This window comes from Cricetulus griseus, chromosome 3, assembly GCF_003668045.3.
Source record: "Cricetulus griseus strain 17A/GY chromosome 3, alternate assembly CriGri-PICRH-1.0, whole genome shotgun sequence".
NCBI classification, from domain to species: Eukaryota; Metazoa; Chordata; class Mammalia; order Rodentia; family Cricetidae; genus Cricetulus; species Cricetulus griseus.
The window spans coordinates 100172811-100193215 of NC_048596.1; positions in this window are offsets into that span (position 1 = coordinate 100172811).

Genomic DNA, 20405 nt, shown 5'->3' on the forward strand with positions numbered 1-20405 from the left:
GGCATGCCGAGGTCAAAAGGAGATAGCAAGGTTAATAGGAACATGTGCTCCTGGGGAATGAGTTTCAGACTTAGCCAAAGGACCAAATGTTTCTTTGGCTCCTCCTGAGCCCAGGGCCCAGCCAGATGAGAGCCTGGAGTGAAAGGAAAGCCATGAGAAGTTTTCAGTCCACTGTTGACATGATGGAGTTCTGTAGAAAACAAATGTCTTTAAAACACATATCCCAGGAGATGAGTGGCACAGGGCCTGCCCGAAGACTAAAGATTCCTGATTGAACTTGGTAATAGTGCTAAGATCCTGTATACCTTCCCTTTTTGCCAGGAACTTTCTTCAGCTTTGAGTTGGCAATACCATCAAGTCCTGAGCTCCTATCCTGTTATTGTAGCCCCCTGTTTTGACCTGTGCCACCCAGCCTTGTCTTTCCACCTCTTTTCTCTGCCTCTACATCACACCTCTCTCAGATTAAAGAATAAGTGAAGGGTATTGTCTCCACACAGCTCCTCCCAGAGGCTGCTCTTATGGCCCTCCTGCGCTGTCATGTACCCCACCTTGAGTTTATCCCTGCTTCCTATGGGACTGAAGGTGAGAGTTTGAGACCCAGTGCTCACTAGTTTTCTTTCTTTTTTTTTTTGCCTTTTTTTTTAAATTTGAAATACAAACAAGATTGAATTCCAGATCCCTTCTCCCTCACTAGTTTTCTTTACTACTGTGTCTCAGAGCCTAGGCTGGCACCCAATAATTGACTAACAAATGTCACCCTCTCTGAGATGCCTTCTTGAACTCCGAGGCAGCCTTTGGTCTGGTTCACTTGCCTGGAAGATTCTTTAGGCATGTCCATTGCCTCGTTTCCCCCCACCCTTCATGGTTGGGAGCTACTCTGTGTATGTATGTCCCGCCCACCATGGCGCCACTAATGCCTGGTGGCCCTTGAGAGACCTCTGCATAAAGAGATGAATGAATGAGGTTCTCAGAGTAGAGGCTGTCTGGCTGCCCCTGTTGGGGGACAGCCTGCTCTGGGGGTCAGATGAACAGAATGTCAAAAAGAAAAAAGCTTTTCAGAACACAGCTCCATCGGGTGACTCCTGGGGCCATCTCAAGGTCACTGAGCGGTGACCAGCACTCAGGTCTCAAACACCCACATTTGCCCCCTGGCTGCCCCTCTGGAGGAGAAGTCTTCTGATCTGGGGCAATCTGGCCTTTTGTGGCTAGGGAGGCCACAGTGTGACAGTGGTATGATTGGTAGTGGATTGTCTGGGAGGATGTCAATGTATGGACTGGCTTGGAACCCATGCCTGGAGGCTGACAGGAAACAGTAGCCTTCTGTGAGCCCTGCCACTCCTGAGAACCTTGTGCCTTTAGCTGGAGAGATTTGCAGAAGCTTTGCAGTGTACATGCGATGGGTACTCCATGTCCTCATCCCAGATGGGCACTCGATTACAGGCTGACAGTTATCAGCCACTCTGCATTCTTTTTCTAACTAGGCCACCTTGTCATATAAAGCTTCTCTGCTAGATAACCTTTGTGTGTGATGAGTGGGCACAGGGCTCAGTGGTGGCAGGAGACACTGAGGCTCAGCAGGCAGTGGTGACCTTACCCTCATGTAGCTCACTCTTTAGTGGGGTTAGTGGGCTCAACAGAGCTCACCCCACATGCAGATTCTTGATGCTTTCCCACCTTGGTCTCTGGCTCCACCAACCCAAAGTCCCTGCATGTGTCCCTTTCCACCAGGGAATGAATGTCCCATCCTTAAAACTTAGTATACAGGCTGGCTTCTCCAAGAAACTTTCCCAGTTCTTTCAGTGGACAGCACCATGTCTTACTCTGGGGCCTGTCTCTGTGAAGGCTCTTGCCCCTCTCTAATGTATGCCCATGGATCAGGGCTGGTGGTGAGTCAATTTCTCCACCCGATTCTGAGCTTCTAAGGATGGAACATGATTTCTGCCCCCGCCCCCAGTTGGACACCCAGGCTGGGACACCCTCTAGGATGAGCCCTTTGGTCCAGGACTATCTGCATGGACCTGTGTGTCAAGTTCTCTGGGAACACAAGGACTGTGAACACAAGGACAGCTGGCTAGGTTAAAGCATCACCATGGGGAGAGCATGAGATTTGGGTATCTGTAATGGTTAATATTGATGGTCAAGATGACTAGCTCTAGAATCACTTGGAAGCAAGTCCCTAGGCATGTCTGTGAGGGATTTCTCCATTGGAGTAATTGAATCGAGAAGCCCCACCTATGTGGGCAGGGTCATCCTATAAGCTGGGGTGATAGTTTGAATAAAGTGAAGGAAGCAGGCAAAGACCATCCATCATCACTCTTTGTCCAGACTGTCACTGCAGTGTGACCAGCTGTCCCCAGGACCCTGCTTCCATGACTTCCCTGCCTTGATGAACTGAGTCCTCCTAAGATGAGCCAAAACAAACCCTTCCTTTCTTACATTGATTTTTAAGGTTTTTTTGTCACAGCAACTAAAGCAAGTAGCATGCAGTACCTAAAGTTATGCGGATCATTTGAGATAATCAGTGGACACTGGTCATAGAGATGTGAACACTGTGAGTGAAAGTCCATCCATTTGTAGAACTGGACTGAGGAATATGTGGAAACTAAGGCTGAATAATGGAGCAGTTAGACCACAGATTCTGGAGCCACATGGCCCAATCTGGAACCCTGACTCTGCCTGTTAGCTCTGTGATATCTCTGTACCTTAGTTCCTCATTTGTAAGGTGGGACTTGACTCATAGGATATGTTAAGGGGTTGAGTGAGCTAGTTTTTTTTTATACATTTGGGTTATGTTGATATGTGGCGAGTCCCACATAGGTGCCTGATAGATAAAATAAAGATGGAGAGGCTGGTGGACTTTGGCATGGCAGGGTTGACTGTGTGCTTCATCCTAAGGAAACCTCACTTGGATAGTCCCCGTTTCTTCACCTACATACTGCATGGGGCCTCTGAGGGCTCCAGGCAGGGGCGCTTCATCTCCCCAACCCTCTATGTCCCCTGTTGCACTGCAGCTAAAATCTGTATAAAGTAGCACTGTAGAAGCTGGGGCCATACACCAAGAAAACTTTATGGCCCCGTTTATTGAAGATGGGGTTGCTGTGGAGTGTTCAGGACAAAAGGGCATTGTAAGAATCTGAACCCTGTTCTCAGCCTCAATTTCCTGAGGCCAAAGTAGCAGTAAACAAAAATGGCCTGCTGAAAGGTTGGTGTTGGGGTTTCAGTGAGAATGGTTCCCACAGCTCATGTATTTGAATGCTGGGGCTGTAGCTGGTGGAACTGTTTGAGAAGGATTAGGAGGTGTGGACTTGTTGGAGGAGGTGTGTCACTGGGGTGGGCTATGAGGTTTCAAAAGTTCACACCAGGCCCAGTCTAGCATACTCTCTGTCTACAACCTTCAGATCAGATGTGAGCTCTCAGTCACTGCTCCAGCTCCCAGCCTGCCTGTCACAGTGCATCCCACCATGTCATGGACTTACCCTCTGAAATTGTAAGCAAACTCCAAATTAAATGCTTTCTTTTGTAAGTTCCCTTAGTCATGGTGTCTCTTCACAGCAAAAGAAAAGTAACTAAGACAGGAAGGTCCAGGGATGGAGCATTCTGTGGCTGTGTGGGGTCATGGATGATGGGAGAGAAGGATATGGGTAAAGATATAGGAACAAGCAGGAGCATCCTTGGTGACAGGTCAGCCCTTTCTAGGGCAGCCAAAAAAGGACCACATGTTAGGGTGGAGCCAGAGAAGGAGGACTGATAGCAGGATGGTGCAACAGAGGACAGGAGCAGGAGGCTAATCTGTCACTGGGAAGAGAAAGTTCCTTGGGGCTGGGGAGGAGATGACTCAAGAATGGAGGACCACAGAGTGATCAAGGACCAATGAGAAAGGTATGTGTGACCCCTTGTGACTTGGGTCAGGGGGTTGGGTGGCTTTGGTACATCTGGGTCAGGTTAATGAAGGGTGTTGCCTCTCTTCTCCTGGATTCCTGAACACACTACCTGGAAAGGTTAAGACCTTCAATTCCTCTCTGACTGTCTCTCAAGACTGGGGATCCTGACTCCACACTGCCTCCTACTTCACAAGTACCCTTCATCAGAACCCAGTGTTACTTTGTCCCCATCACCCTCGATTGCAGGGCTGGTAACCTCTGGACCATGGACTCCTTGTCAGATTTACTCCAGTGTCCTTAGCATAGGGCATAGGTCACACTCAGCAGCTGTGTATGCATTTTCTGGAGAAAGGAAGTGCCTGCATTTGGCTGCCTATGCTGCCCCCTGATGCCTGATACTGGTTACTGCAATAATATAAGCTAAAGCTGGAGCTGATCTCAAATTTGGTTTCAGCACCTCTTTCATACTTAAAACTTTGGAGAACCCCAATGAACCATGATTACTGGATTTATATACACAGAAATTTATATTACTATAAATTAAAATGGACATACTTTAATTTTCTATAATTTTAGAGCAAGCATGGTTGTCAGTATAACAACATACTTTAGGAAAGATAACTATATTCTCCCAAATAAAAAAGATCGTGAGGGCTAATGAGATGGCTCAGTAAATAAGGGTGCTTGCCACCAGGCTTGACAGCCTGAGTTCAATTTCCAGGACCCACATGATGGAAGGAGAGGATTGCTTCCAGCGAGTTGTCCTCTGACTTCCACTTGTACACAACAGCACACATGTGCCCACAGACATGCACAAAATAATAAATGCAAAAAATTCAGTGACCCACTGTGAACGCAATACACACATAAATGTACACACACATACATACACAATAAGCAGAGCCTTTAATACACGTTCATAGCACTGTTCACCTTGGGCAAAGGGTGGGAATAAGCCAGATAAACAGTTAAGAAAAGGGGGAGTATGCACAATGCAACATTCTTTGGCCTTAAAAGAGAAGGGAATTCTATAGTGCTACAACGTGGGTGAACCTAGAGGATATAAGGCTGAGCCAGACAAGGGGCAGACGATTCTTCCTGCATGAAGCACCTAAAGTGTAAAAACACAGACAGGAAGAACAATAGTTCCCAAGGGCTAGGGGAGCAGGGTGGGAACTTACTGTCCAATGGGCACAGGGCTTCAGTGTGGCAAGATGGAAACATTCCAGAAATGACGACAATGTAGCACAATGAGTGTGTAATTTACATGAGTGTACTGACCTTGCAAAGTGTATAAACCATGCTAGTACACAACACACACTCCAGACAGTGCAGGGACATCACAAGACTCGGGCTCCTTTTAAAAAATGTTCTTCTCTTATTTTTATCTGTGTATTTGTGCCCACGTATGTACATGCCATGGCACTCATGTGGAGGTCAGAAGAATCAATTATCTCCCTCCACCATGTAGGTTCCAGGAATCTAACTCAAGTAGTCAGTCTTGGTGGCAGGCACCTTTACCTGCTGCGCCCTCAGATTCTTCTCATAACGACAGGAAAGCATCATTTAGAGAGAGATGGCAGTACAGGACTGTAACCCTCACATTCAGGAGAGAGGCTGAAACAGGAAACTTGTAAGTTTGAAGCTATCTTTGGCTCCAGTGAAACCATTTGGCAAAAACAAACAGCGGTGTGGTGCTGCTGCACATCTTTAGTTCAGCACTCAGGAGGCTGAGTTCCAGACCAGCCTGGGCTACAGAATGAGTTCCAGGGCAGCCAGGGCTACACAGAGAAACTTTGTCTCAAAATAAAACAAAACAGAAAACAAGAAAAGAAAACATACCTATGTTATTCTGTCTCTGTGTTGTTTCTGACTGCAAGAAGTCACAAAGTGATTTGCAGCCCCTTCCTTCCTTTTTGTTTCATTGTCCTTTCAATGCCTGTCCTTTTTTTTTTAATTTTTTTATTATTCAAGTTAGGGAACAAGCTTGTTTCACATGTAAGTCCCTTCTCCCTCTCCCTCCCCTCACCCCCATCCCTCCTCCCCCACCCCCAACCTACCTCCCACCCCATCCACCCACCACTCCCCAGGCAGGGAGGGCCCTCAACGGGGCTCTGCAAAGTCCACCAAATCTTCCTGTGCTGGGCTTGGGCCCTTCCCCATATGTCCAGGAATGCCTGTCCTTAATACATATCTTATCTATCTCTCTATCCATGTATCTAAATATATATTCATTGTACACACACACACACACACACACACACACACACACACACACACCCTGTCTGTGGACACAAAGGAACCTGGAGACTTGCACATACCAAACCTTTGCTCTACCACTGAGCTACAGGCAGCCGCAAGGATCATTTGCATATTCTGTGTGACAGCATTGGAAGTGACACAAAGCACTTTCGCCGCAGAGGAAATGCTATGACATGTGTTCAGGAAAAGTGTGCACGCAATTGTTTAAAAGTATGAGCTGAATTGGTCATCCTCTCCACAGAGTATCATTACCACTTAAAAGAAATACTGACAGCTGAATTACACATATGAAGACTAGGGTGTCTGGCACATATTTACTCAAAATGAGTAAAGTGCATCTGGCATGTTTCCAGGCAAATTGATAGCACTCACTGCTAATGACAAAATCCAAACTTTCAAGTAAAAAAAAAAAAATCAGAATTTGGGGAAACTTGTGTTACTGCTGTAAGTCTGACAGCCTCTGATGAGCTCGGTGGTGATATATAGTGAAAGGAATTAAAAAAATATTTACTTATTTTTATGTTAATTAGTGTTTGTCTGCATGTCCTTTGGAACTGGAGTTACATAGTTGTGAGCTGCCATGTAGGTGCTGGGAACTGAACCCAGGTCCTGTGGAAGAGCAGCCAGTGCTCTCAACCACTGAGCCACCTCTCCAGCCCTAGCAATTTTTTTTAAAGAGTAGTCTTCAAAATTTGGAACAATACTTGATGTGATAACATCATACTTAGACAAAAGACACATTCAGGGCCTGGAGAAACACATTCAGGGCTTGGCACTTACCACTCCTGCAGACCACCCAGGTTCTCGTTTCTCACAGTGCCTTCTGGGCAGCCCACCCAAGGTGGGAAGAGTTGCTGGCTCATCTATTCACTGCTTCCTTTCTTTCTTCAGTCTTATGAGTTTGTCCCGAGTGACTCATTGGTACCCAGTGTTACTCCAAGTGCTGGCACAGTGGGCACATCTCTCTCTGCTTTCACTAAAGGGACTTTGTGGTAGAGGAAGGGAGATGATCAGAACCTGCCACTCAGGAGGAAGGAGGAGCTGTAAACACTGAAGCAAATGACAGGATCAAAGGCCTACGTGGGGACACCCGGTGTCCGTGTGGCTGGAAATGAGGGGGTCACTCATGGGAACTGAAGAGATAAAAGAGACCAGGTCATGGAGGCTATGGCAGGAACCTGCTTTTTCTCAGTTTTCTATGAGAAGATACTAGAGATACTTGACTGAGGAGTAGAATGAGGGGGTCAGTGTATTAACTGCAGAAGGGGGACAGATCACAGTGAGAGCAGGGATGGGGGTCTCGATCCTTCAGTGTCTTTCAGAAGCAGAGATGTAGGATTAAGGGGGGTCAGTGTGCATATGGAGGGTAGAGGAGAACCTCAGGAGTCGATCCTCAGAAACCATCCACCTTGTTTTCTTAGACAGGGTTTCTTTCTGGCTTGAGTTCATCAAATAGGCTGGGAACCATGGCTGGCCAAAGGGCCCCAGGGATCCACCTGTCTCCACCTCCCTAGCTCTGTGCTTGTAGGAGGAATCCTGAAATTGAAATTAGGTCTGCATGCTTGCAAGGCAAACATTTTATTGATTGAGCTGTCTCCCCAACCCCAGGGAGACATTCTGATGAATTAAAAAAAAAATCCTTCGGTAGGCTGTGAGGAAAAAAAGGAGGATCAAAGGCAACACAATTAGCAGACCCAAGAGGAAGATGAGAGAGCCAGCCAGAATTCACATTTAGACCTGCTCACTTCCAGATGACCTTTAGACAGCTCAGGAAAAAAAAATTAAAAAGGTTGGATCCACCATTGGACAATTAAGTCTAGAGTCAGGGAGAGTTCTTGGAACCTGGGTGTTCCAGGCATGGAGAAATGTGATTGGATGGGGCTGGCAAGGCAATATTGGCCACCAGAGAAGAGATGGGGAGCTAGCTGTAGACTCTGGAGCCCAGGGTCAGGACAAAGGAGAGCAGGCAGCAAGACCAGGAGCCTTGAGGAGATTAAAGATCAAGTGAGGAGGAACCAGGGAAGGGAGAGAAGGGTAGCCTGAAACAAGTGGCCAGAGAGGGGTGGTCAGGAGCCAGTGGGCAGGGCAAGCATGGAGGACCCCCACACACCTCTGGACTTGGAGCCTTGGCTACCTCTTGAAGCTAGGAATGAGTTCAGTGGAAAGTCAGAGGTGAACCCTGGCTGCCAAGGGGTAAGGGGAGGAGGAAAGACTCAGAGACAGGGATATAAGCCTCTCTTCAGAGAGGATTGGATACAGAGTAGTGGTTCTCAATCTGTGGGTCGTGACCCCTTTGCCAACCCTCTATCTCCAAAAATATTTACAGTGCAATTCAGAACAGCAGCAAAATTGCAGTTATAGTTGGGGGTCACCACAACATGAGGAACTGTAGTAAAAGGTCAAAGCATTAGGAAGGTTGAGAACCACACTGCTCTAGAGGAAAGCATCGAAGGCTTTCCCAAGCTGTGTGTCTGTTGATGGGAGGGGTGGGATGAGAGGAGCCACAGTGGCCTTGAGGTGGAAGGCTGGGGCTAGCATTCAGGCAGAGGGGCACATGCTCCTCCCTGAGACAGACAGAAGGCCACCTGTCCATCCACTGGGGACAGGCCAGGAGCGCTGGGGCCTGTGGGAGTTCCCTTCTGGTAGCTTCAGGTTTTTCTGAATCACAGAATGAGGCTCACAGCTGTTCAAGGGTTGGCAGAGACATGAAGGAGAGAAGGCAGGAGAAGAGAGAGCAAATGTCTTGGGAGTTAGATCTAATGGTGCAGGCCCCTAAGAGTGGCCGCCAGATGCGACAGAGCCACAGATGCATCAGCAGAGTACAAGACATTTCCACTCAGGCTAGGACCCAGGCAGGTGTATGGTAAGTGGCTGTCTGACTAGGAGAAGATACAGGCCTGGGTTTGCATACTTAGGCGATGCCGGCCCTCCCTGTTCTGTTGTGGCATGCGTGTGTACCGTGGACATCTAACAGCAGAGCTATGCATCTTCTTTTTTCTCTTCAAGGTGGCCCTCCAGGAAGGTGGGGCTGTGTCCAGGGGACCCACTGCCTATCCACTTGGCAGCTTGCAGTGTGTAGCTGGGCACCTGGTGGGCATCATCCCATCCTTGTCTCCTAACCAGAGCCTCCTCTCAAGCCCTGGCAAGCTTCCAAGGACACCTTGCACCTGGAATCCCATTGCTGAATGCTCAGCTGAGAGCCCAAATGGCCCTTCAGTTTGTGGATAGCACATACTGAGCTTTAGGGTATTGTGAGCAGCCAGACCCATCTGGGAATTTCCCTGCCTATCATTTCCTAGATCCAGTTCTGTTTACTTGTCCCCACATTCTTTCCAGAACATCAGGATGGGATGTGCTAGTGTCAGGCACACACCCTTTGGGATAAGTGATGGATGAAACAAAGCCCCTACATCACTCCATGGACCATCCAGACTTTATTTATTTTATGTGCATTAGTGTTTTGCCATGGGTTTTGGGTCCCCCTGGAACTGGAGTTACAGACAGTTTTGAGCTGCCATATGGGTGCTGAGAGTAGAACCCAGATCATCTGGGAGAGCAGTCAGTGCTCTTAACCACTGAGCCATCTCTCGAGTCCCTATTTCCAGACTTTATCCAAGTGAGAAACACTTACTTGAGTCACTGTTATTCTGTGGTTCTGTTAGAATGGATTCCACTTCACCTTTCTCTCACTGTCATCTTTACAACATCTCTTTCAAGTGGACACGACCTCGTTTTAGGAAAGAGACTAGGAGCCGCAGAGATGTTAAGCAAGTGATCCCAGACTGGTCAGTCACTGTGATGCTGAAGCGGGTTAAGTCCTGGTCACTATCAATCGTTACTGAGCCCTGCTGTTTCTATGGCCTCACCACCACTCTCAAGCTGACCTGCCTGTGTTCACCTGAGGGTCTGGACCATGACATCACCTGCTTTCCCTTTACCCATGGTCCAGATGCCTCTGATGAGCAGGAGGAATGTTGCTGGATTACAGCTGTTATAAGAGAACCTATTGCTCTAGTTTTCCCAAGACTGTCCCCATTTTACCCTTAAAAGTCCCATATCCCTCGCTCCTGGGCAAAGCAGTTCTGCTGCATTTGAGCTGAGGCCCAGCGGAGACCTGCCACAGTTTCCCCAGATAGCCGCTGTGTGATGGTTTCTAAACCGTTGCTTCCTGGCACTGCTAGGAGCCTCTGGGCTCTAGCTGTGCTTGAGCCAAGAGGAAGATGATGCTTATCATTGCCAGCAAGAAGCACCAGCCCAAATGACACTGGATTTTTTCCTGCACTCACCGTGGAAGTCAGTCCCCTCATCTTAACATTTCCTGTCTTCTGAGTCACTGCACAGCTCCCTCTCCTGGTGGGGTCTGAAGTGAGCAGGCCTTTATCCAGATTCCAGCCATCTCCTTGACCCAGAACAAGGGCTTCTATGTGAGAAAGACTCCCATCAAAGCCAGACTCCCCCATCTTCCTTCCCAGGGAGAGGTGTTTGCCTTTGAGCTTGTTTCCTGGCTGAACAAGGCTGTCAGTCCCTGCTCAGGAAGCAGTAGAAAGGGCTGGGACAGCAAGGCAGGTGCCTGACATACAGCCAGGGCCCAGTACAGGTGCTCTTTGTCCCAATTGCTGCTAACACCAGAACCCAACAGTAAGCCAGAAACCCTCTCCCCCTGCCCGCCACCAGAACACTTCAAGGAACACACTATCTAACAGGGTTGGGACATAAAGACAATTTTCAAAATGCATTGATTGCTGGGATAGGGGTGGAGTGTAATGAAATGTTATAGGGTGTCAGGAGGAGACAACCTCAACCTGCAAGGAGTTAATCCCGAGGAAGCAGAGGTGAGTTGACCCTGTGGACTAGGATGCAGCCAGGAGGGTCAGCGATATGGGGACAGTTCTTGCAGCTTCTCCAAACCCTAGATTCTGTCCTCTACCAGCAGTGACTTCAGGGCTCTGCCTGTCCCTGGGGTCTCACAGGGGATCTAGAAGCTGGAGACCAGAGCATCCCACACCCTCTGCTAAGCACCACAGGTGCCCCCAGACCCAGTCCACCAGCCCTCACCCGATACCTAGCCTGCTTAAAAAGGTTTTTTGAGAGGAAACTGTCTTTCTGCTCTAGTCTCTCTGCCACCTTTGTGCCAAATGAGGGAGAGTCAAGAGAGCTATCAGAGGGTCTGCCATGTGTTCTCCACTCAGGGACTGCATAGGAACAGGCTGGTTCCCACACATGCTGAGGCTGACGACCAAGTTCAGGTACACTGAGGAGAGTCGGCACATACCAGAAGGGGCTGTAACTGCCAAGGTGGATGAGATGGGGGGGATGTTCACCAGTGGACTCCATGAGGGCCTGTGGCTGAGAGTTGGGGGACACAGGAGAGAGGAAACTGCTAAGACTCAATCAAGTCTAGAAGGAGATGTCACAAGCTGACAAGTAAAATGATCTGGGAAGGGGAACCTGTCAGTTAGTCAACCATGAACATCCACCATGTCACAGAGAGCGACCCCAGGCCAGGCCTCCAGCATGTTTTCTGCCCTCTCTACCTCACCTATCCCAAGCCACAAGTAACAGCAAAGATGATCATGGGGGAGGGACATGGGACAGAAGGACCCAGTGTGTTCATCTTCACACTGGGTCAACTCAGCTGTCTCCTTAGCCTCTAAGTGAAATCTCTGCTAAAGGGTGCAGTGACTTCTGTGTGCCTCTGTAAAATTACCAAGCGTCTGTGCTCTCTGTTTGACCAGGGCACTAGGGTCAAGGCACACACCTGAGGCAGAGGCTGGCAGAATGGAAGAGACATTCCATGGCAGCTGGGGCCAATACTTCCTTCCTTCATTTTTGAGTTCCCATTCTCTAGGATCATGTCAGGCACACAGCAGGTGCTCAGTAAGTCAATCTGCAGCTGTGTTGCCACCTTCCCAGGGTGCCTGCCTGGACAGTGGCTCTTGCCCAGTTGGGCATTAACTGGAGCCCACACTCAGCTCTCCCACAAGTCACTGTCACGAGTCCCACGGGCAGATCCTGCTCACACAGCTTCTCAAACCCCAAATGCTGAGATCATAGGAGTGTGCCACCATACTTGGTTTAAAAATATTAAGGTCAGCTGTAAGGGTGCATGCTTTAATCCCAGCACTTAGGAGGCAATGGCAGAAGTTTGAGGCCAGCCTGAAGCCAGTTCCAGGGCAACCAGGGCTACAACAACAACAAAAGTAAAACCAATGAAAACCCACAAACAAAAAACTATTAAGAATTCAAAATAGCTGCTGGTGAGATGGCTTAGCAGGCAAAAATGCTTGCGCCGCAAGCTTGATACCTTGAGTTCCAGACTCAAAAATCCATGGTGGAAGGAGAAAACAAACTCCTGGAAGCTGTCCCGTGACCTTTATATAAACACCATGGTATGCTCACACCTGACATGAGCACACACACATACACACACACACACACACACACACACACACACACACACACACACACATATATATGGAGAGAGAGTTTTTCAAGATGGATTTGTGTGTGTGTGTGTGTGTGTGTGTGTGTGTGTGTGTGTGTGTGTGTGTGTGTAGCCCTGGCTGTCCTGGAACTAGCTTTGTAGACCAAAATGGCCTGGAACTTACAGAGATCCTTCTGCCTTTGCCTCATAAGTTCTGGGATTAAAGGTGTATGCCACCCCCACACGACCAAATAATAAATTTTTAAAATAGAAAGGATTCAAGATTATGACAACATAGAATTGTGCCTGTATTGTCTATAATGCCTCAGAAAGAAAACACACCTAGCTAAAATGAATTTCAGAGAAACAGTGGATTTTTTCAAAAGTTCGGATGTCTAAAGCAACATTTGCAACAAAATGCACTGTTTATTTGAAATTCAGCCTTAATTAATTTAAGCCTTGCTCCCAGGAACCTCCTGCCTCCTCCATCTTCTCAGCCTCTCAGGAGTGGTTCCTACCCAAGATACCAGGAGAATAGTTTGCAAACTTGTATCCACACCACCTGGAGGGCTCCTTAACACAGAGATCAGTAAGCCACAACTCCTAAATTTTCTGATTTATAGTTCTAAGGTGGGATCCAGTAAATATCCCTTATAACATTTGATCTTAACTGATGTTACTGGTCATTTGGCTTAACTGATGTTAAAAGCCACAGGAAAGTGCAGTGGTTCAAAATGGACACCAGAGGGCAGAAGTGTCCACTGGTCAAGTCTTATCCCACCCACTGCACTGTCTTGGGGCAGGTCTTAACACATCTGTTTAGCATTTTGCTCTCTCTCTCTCTCTCTCTCTCTCTCTCTCTCTTTCTCTCTCTCTCTCTCTCTCTCTCTCTGTGTGTGTGTGTGTGTGTGTGTGTGTGTGTGTACACGCCTGGAGTCCTGGGGATGACAAAGGCACGGATCACACTCAGCTCCTGCCACTAGGGTTTCAGGTTATGGAAAGGAAGGCAGGTATTCTAACAGGAATTACAGCTGGTACTGAGGTAAGAGTAAGAGAAGCCCAAGGAAGGGGTTGGGCACAGGAGGCCTTAGACAGAGCAGCCTTCCATGAGAGGAGCAAGGAAGAAGAGCATTCTGGGCATACATACCAGAGTGCTTGAGGTGTAGGAGATGGGGCTGCTCAAGCTGGCAGGGGTAGAGGAAGCTTTGGTGCTAGGCAGGGAGTGGTTACCTCTTGAGAGTTGCCCGAATCCCAGAAAGCTTCTCAGTAGGTGGTGTGTTGGAATGATCCCCTGGCAACAGTATGGAGGAGGCTGGAAGCTAGTAAGCAATTATTAGGGGCAAAGGTCAAGAATGAGGTGACCAGGTAAACCAAGGATGACAATGCCACCAACCTCTACATTCTTGTACCCTGTGCTTATGTATCCATGCGTGATCCATCACAGACATACATGGAACGCCCCTGAACCCAGCTCTGGCTTAGTGCCTGATGCTGGGTGGTGCTGGTACTAACGAAGGCAGGCAGTTTCCGGCTTATCTACAAAGCTTACCTTCCAACAAGGAGGACCACAGTTCAATAGCCAGCAGCACACAGAGCTGACTTGTTACAGCCGTGGTCCCTAACAGCAAGCCAAACGGCAGAGCCTGGGTTGAATTGGGGGTAGGTTGGGAAGTGAAGGCATCTACCTTCCAAGAGAGTTGCTGACCTTCAACTCAGCAAGCACAGATGATTCATTCAGCAGACCCTGGAGCCTCTCCTGCCACAGCCTGGAGCCAACAATACGGCTATTGAAGGTTTCCACCATGGCTCCAGAGCAGCTTTCGTGGCCCATCCTCCCTCAGCCACACAATCCTGGCCTTTACTGAGGAAGACATACCAGGTACCAGGGTCTGTGCATGCTCCTAATGAGTCAGTGTGGGCAGAGGAGTGCCTGCCCACAGACTCCTTACTGTAAGCTCCACACAAGTGTGATAGCCAGGAGCAAGGGGGTTGAGGAAATGACTTATCTCCTCAGTAACCTGATGTCCTGGGTCCTTGGAGCACATCATGATTGTATGCAGGGGTATGGTCATCCTCGTGAGTGAGTACACTGATAAAACAAGCAGACTAGAGCTCTAGTTTCTAGAAAGCTAGCCTTCTTGCCGCCTCTAGACCATGCCCCAGTTGCTCTGGCCTTGGCTCCTCTGCGCTTGCACCTCCTTTCAGAGGGTGCTGGCTTCCCCCAACAAGAGCTCCCTGGGGTAGGCTTCATTGATGATAAGAATAATGGCTTCTGGGCATTTGGGAGGCAGAGGCAGGTGGATCTCTGTGAGTTTGAGGCCAGCCTGGTCTACAGAGTGGGTTCCAGGACAACCAGAACTGTTACACAGATAAACCTATGTTGAAAAAAACAAAAGAAGAAGAAGAAGAAGAAGAAGAAGAAGAAGAAGAAGAAGAAGAAGAAGAAGAAGAAGAAGAAAAGAAGGGGAGTAGGAGAAAGAAGAAGAAGGGCTTCTGAGCACTGCCTGGGCTGTCACTAGGGGTGGGTGGGTACCACTACGCAGATAAGTATATGATGGAGAGGTGGGAAAGACAGAAAAACAAAGCGGTACATACTCTAGGGAGAGAGGCAGAACTGGAGACTTGATGGCAGTGACAGGTGAGAGAGAGGGCTGAGGTTTACATTCTGTCATTGCCCAGTTGGGTTGGGGGATGACTATGGAGCTTAAGCAGGCACAGACTTGGCCCCTGCTGCCTGGCTGTAGGAACCCCTAGCTCTGGGCAACGATGAAGACCTGAGTTGAAGAAAGGTTCCCTTTCTGGACTGGACCTTCTTGAAGGACCACCATGGTCTGTGATGCCACCAGAGAGCATGTTAGTGTCGGCGGCCCATGATCCTGCCCCAGACCCCAATGAAGCCTGAGATCCATGTGGACATATGTGTTCTGTGCTGCTCCCTGATGCCTTGGTGATGTTCTCAGACTTTGCTGCCTCAGGGAGCCATGCTGATGTGAGTGGTGTGTATGAACACATGAGGCCATGTCCAGGCTCATGGTCCATGTAGCAGCTGAGGGCCATGAGTGGGTCAGTGGTCCTGTCATGGCTAAGGTCCATGTTGATGCTTGCAGCCCAATTCAGATGTGCTGCTTAGCCATGTTGATGTCCCTGAGCACTGGAGAGCTGGTCCCACCACACTCCAGCCACCGAGAGTTTCTCCTTAGCTGATGGCTTCTGGTGCCGATGCAGGCAGAGAAAGACTCATCCTCCCTTGAGGGGGCTGGTCACCAGGAATTTGACCATACTCCAGTGAATACATAGACAAAATGGGCTTGCTTCTTTTGGGGGGGTGTCACAGGAAGGGAGACATGAAAAGACAAAAAATATCAGTGTGATTGGGGAGCATGATGTGAGATCCCCCCCAAAAAAACAATTAAAAAAAATAAAAGAAGCAGGATGGCTTCTTGAAGAAAGACTGCCCTAATCCTTGGGACCCAGAAATGTTCCGTTGTGTAGTCAAGAGACTTCATGTGTGTAATGAATCTATGACATTTGCGAAGAAAGAGGGTCTTTGTAAGAGGAAGTCAGAGTTGGATGAGGGGGTGGACTGAGAAGTCCTACGGAGGTGAGCCGGTGCTTCTGCAATGCTGGTTTTGAAGGATGAAACAGAGGCTGAGAGAGTCACAGAACTATAGGGACCTTCGGGCTGGGAAGAACAGTGTGATGGCTGATTTTCCTTGTCAGTTTGGCTAGATTTGGAATCACCGAGGATACACATATCTCTGTGTCTGGGAGCGTCTCTCCTGATTGAAGGCAGAATAATCCCAGGGGCTGGGAACCTGGACGTAATAAAAAGACAGAAGGAGACAGCCAGCTGAGCACCCCAACGTCCTGACTGGACAATGGAACCGGCTGCCCCACACACCTGCTGTGATGATGTCCCCACCGTGGTGGACTACATCACAGCCAAAGGAAACCCTTCCTTCCTTAAGTGACCTCTCCTGGGTTATTTTGTCACAGCATCAAGAAAAATAACAAATGAAGACAGGTTCACCCCTGGAGTGTCGTACTCAGTATTCTGACCTCTAGAACTGTGAGAATAAATTTGTGTGGTTTCAAGCCACTTAGGTGGTGGTGACAAACAGCCACAGGATAGGAAGATGGCATCTCGCTATTCAAGTCTCAGTGGTTTGTGTAATTCAATTCTTTCCCCCTCTTCCACTTGCCTTTGTTTCTTCCTAGTGTTATCATATCATGTTTGTTTCTTGGTTCTAGGCCAACATGGAGGCCGTGGAAGCAAAGGTCAGCTCAGCTCACTCTTCTCCCAGGTCCTAGAGCAGTCAGTGCCTGGTCCACAGCACAACCTCAAAGTATCTGTCCTACAGGAGAGAGAAGAAATGAACTTGCTGGGACTCTCTTGTACTCAGTGCTCAGGGGTGGGAGGCTCTTGGCTGACTGGGAGGATGTCTGCCCCCACAGTCTCTGGGGGTCGTCAGAATGGGTCTCTGAGTTGCTAGAATGTGGGGAGAGAGGCAAGGGGAAGAGGAGGGGTGTGTCCTCTGGAGACAGCTTTGCAGTAATGAGCTCTCCAGCTTATAGGCCATCTCAAACCAGTGATGTGTTTTGTTTTGCCTTACTTTGTCCCTCAGAGCAACCTGGAGACAGACTTTGAGAAACACTGGGTTTGAGCTGGGTGGTGATGTTTTTACTGATAGCACTCAGGAGGCAGAGTCAGGCAGATCTCTGTGAGTTCTGAATAGCCTGGTTTACATAGCAGGATTCAGGACAGTTAGGACTACATACCGAGACCCTGTTTCAAAAACAAAACAAAAATCTGTTGGATTGGGGAGATGGACTAGTGGGCAAAGGTGCCTGCTCCCAAGCCTGACAACCTGAGTTTGATTCCTAGGACCTGCATGCTGACAGGAGAGAACTGACTCTTACAAGTTGTTCTCTGACCTCCACACGTGTGTCCTGGTATGCACACACAAGTGAGTGCACACATACACAAAGGGGTGTGTGTGTGTGTGTGTGTGTGTGTGTGTGTGTGTGTGTGTTTTAAGAACCATTATTCTCAGCACTAGGGAGGCAGAGGCAGGAGGATCTCTGTAAGTTCGAGCTCAGCCTGGTCTACAGAGCAAGTTCTAGGAAAGGCTCCAAAGCACCAGGGAAACTGTCTCAAAAAACCAAAACAACAACAAAAAGGGCCATTATTCTTCCGAACCATTATTCTTCCCACTTTGTGATAACCTTGAGGCTTAAGACAGTGATTTAAGAGGTGGGACTGGGGGACATACTTTTGAAAATAGTGGATCCTGAGGCACTCAAGGGCTCTGACTGCTCCTCAAAACTTTCTCAGTATTCCACATGGGCTCCCGAGTCCAACCTGAGTGCTGAGACAATGGGACCCTCAACTGCTGAGCAAGCCTCCCTCAACCCTGGCTACTGTGTATCCAAGTCTCCCTTCCCATTGTCCCAACACCTCAAATGCTCTGCCTTGGGCCTGGGCACAATGAACAAAGTAATCAACTTATAGGCAAAGCCACTAAGACGTCATAGTGACATAGTGCCAACATGAGCCTCCATGTGTCCTCTGGTGTAGCCCAGGGACCCAAGCCAAGCCCTGATTTCAGAGCACGTATGTCATTTCCAGGCTACTGGAGGAAACATTTCCTTTGAAGCCACCAGCAGGGAAGACACAAGACTGTGGGCACAGGAAGATGGGTGTCAAATGAAACTCCTTTAAAACTTTAAAACTGGCAGGGAGGCACCTTATAATCCCAGCACCTGGGAGGCTGAGGTAGGGGGATTAAGAGTTCAAAGGTCATCCTCAGCTATATCAGGAATTCAAGGGCAGTTCATCTTCAGCTATATAGGGAGTTTGAGGCCAGCTTGAACTACATGAAACCATTTCTCAACAAAAAGAAACAGATGCGGGGGTGGGGGCAGAAGAGGAACAATACACAAAAGGAAGAGGAGGCACCTTCCCTTTCTCTTGTTCTTGTGTCAGGGTTCAGACTGGACCACTGTGCCCTCTGGGGCATCTCCTTCCCCTCCACCCCTGCCTTCTGAGTTCTCAGTCACAATTCTTCCAGCTAAGGAGATGAGGAACCTAAGTCTCAGGGGGATCAAGGACTTTCCCAAAGTCCCTCACAGAAGAGGTGGGCAGATGGCCCTGGCCCTGCTCCTTAGGCTCTGACCTTACCCTTTCTCCCCATCTGGCGCTGAGAGCTCTGAGCCATGAGAACAGCTGTAGCACAGCATCAGCTGTGTCTCCTTCCCAGCACAGACACACAGACACACAGACACACAGACACACAGACACACAGACACACAGACACACAGACACACAGACACACACACACACAGACACACACACACACACACACACACACCAGGGATCTGTGTGCTTCCATGAAAGGCATGTTTCCCTCCTGAGTCAGAGCAAGATGACAACAGATGGCCTTTGGGTCTGACTGGCTGCAGTCCCAGGCCCCAGGCTGCCTTGAGAGCCATTCCCCACCTCCCTGCTGGAACCACTGGGCAGCAGCCAGCACAGCTGCATCTCCCCCCCCCCCCCCGCATCCTCCGCCCCCCCACTGCACAGGGCTTGTAATGATAGGCCCACGTTGCATCAGCTTGGCCTGTCTCTGTGCAGCTCCCGTCCTGACAGCCAATAAGACCCAGCCGAGTGTACAGACCCCAGTACCGGCCCACCCCGCCCACTGAGGATCACTCAGGCAGCCTGGTCTACCCGTGGCATTCTCAGTCAGGGAGGAGGAACAGGGGAAGCAGCAGCTCCACAGCATCCTGCAGCCCCCAACTCCTGCTCCCCTCCACCAGAAGCCATAGTTTCCCCTCCTAGGGACTATGGAAGGCCTCAGGATCCCATAAGCTCCCTACCCAATCTTATCTCAGGGGAAGGACCACTTGCTGAAACCTCCTCACCCAGGCCCAATTCTAGGGAGGCTTTTCTCCTCCCTCCTTCATGGCCTCCAGGACTAATCCACCACCACCCACTCCCTAGCTCTGCCTTCTTGCCAGGGTCAAGGCTCCAGGCTCTTGTTTTGGGCTTCTGAGTCTTCTCTGTGATATCCTGTAATAGCTCCCCAACACACACCCCTGCACCCTCCATGCTGTATCCTGGGCTGATAGGAAAAGGCAGCTCTGTACCTGCTCAGCCACCAGGGCTGCAGTGAAGTAGTCCCATTCTAGGGGGTCTCCAAAGGCCAGAGGCTTCCCCAGCCCTACACCCCATACACACACACCCAGGACCTCTTTAAGCTAAAGTATGGCCTCCCATTGGCTTTTTTGTTTGTTTGTTTGTTTTTTTGTTTTTCAAGACAGGGTTTCTCTGTGGCTTTGGAGACTGTCCTGGAACTAGCTCTTGTAGACCAGGCTGGTCTCAAACTCACAGAGATCCGCCTGCCTCTGCCTCCCGAGTGTTGGTATTAAAGGCGTGCGCCACCGCTGCCCAGCCCTCCCATTGGCTTTTTGTTTTCTATTTACTTTGTGGATATTTTGAGGTGATCATAAAGTTCATGCTGCTGGAAGAAATTCGGAGCAGAGAAAGGAAAAAGAGGTGATGTATATTTGCCCCCAGAGACAGTACTAACCCACTTAAGAATATTTTTTCTGGGCCTTTCTTTGTGAATACTATACACATCCATGTCTATGTGTGTATGTATGTGTATATGTATATAAGCTTCATTAATTGCTTACAATATACACTCATTAAAGAGAAAACAAGCTCACAAGGCTGGGTGTGGTGGCATATACCTTTAATTCCAGCACTCAGGAGACAGGGGCAGGCAGATAACTAAGTTTAAGGCCAGCCTGGTCTACATAATGAGTTCCAGACC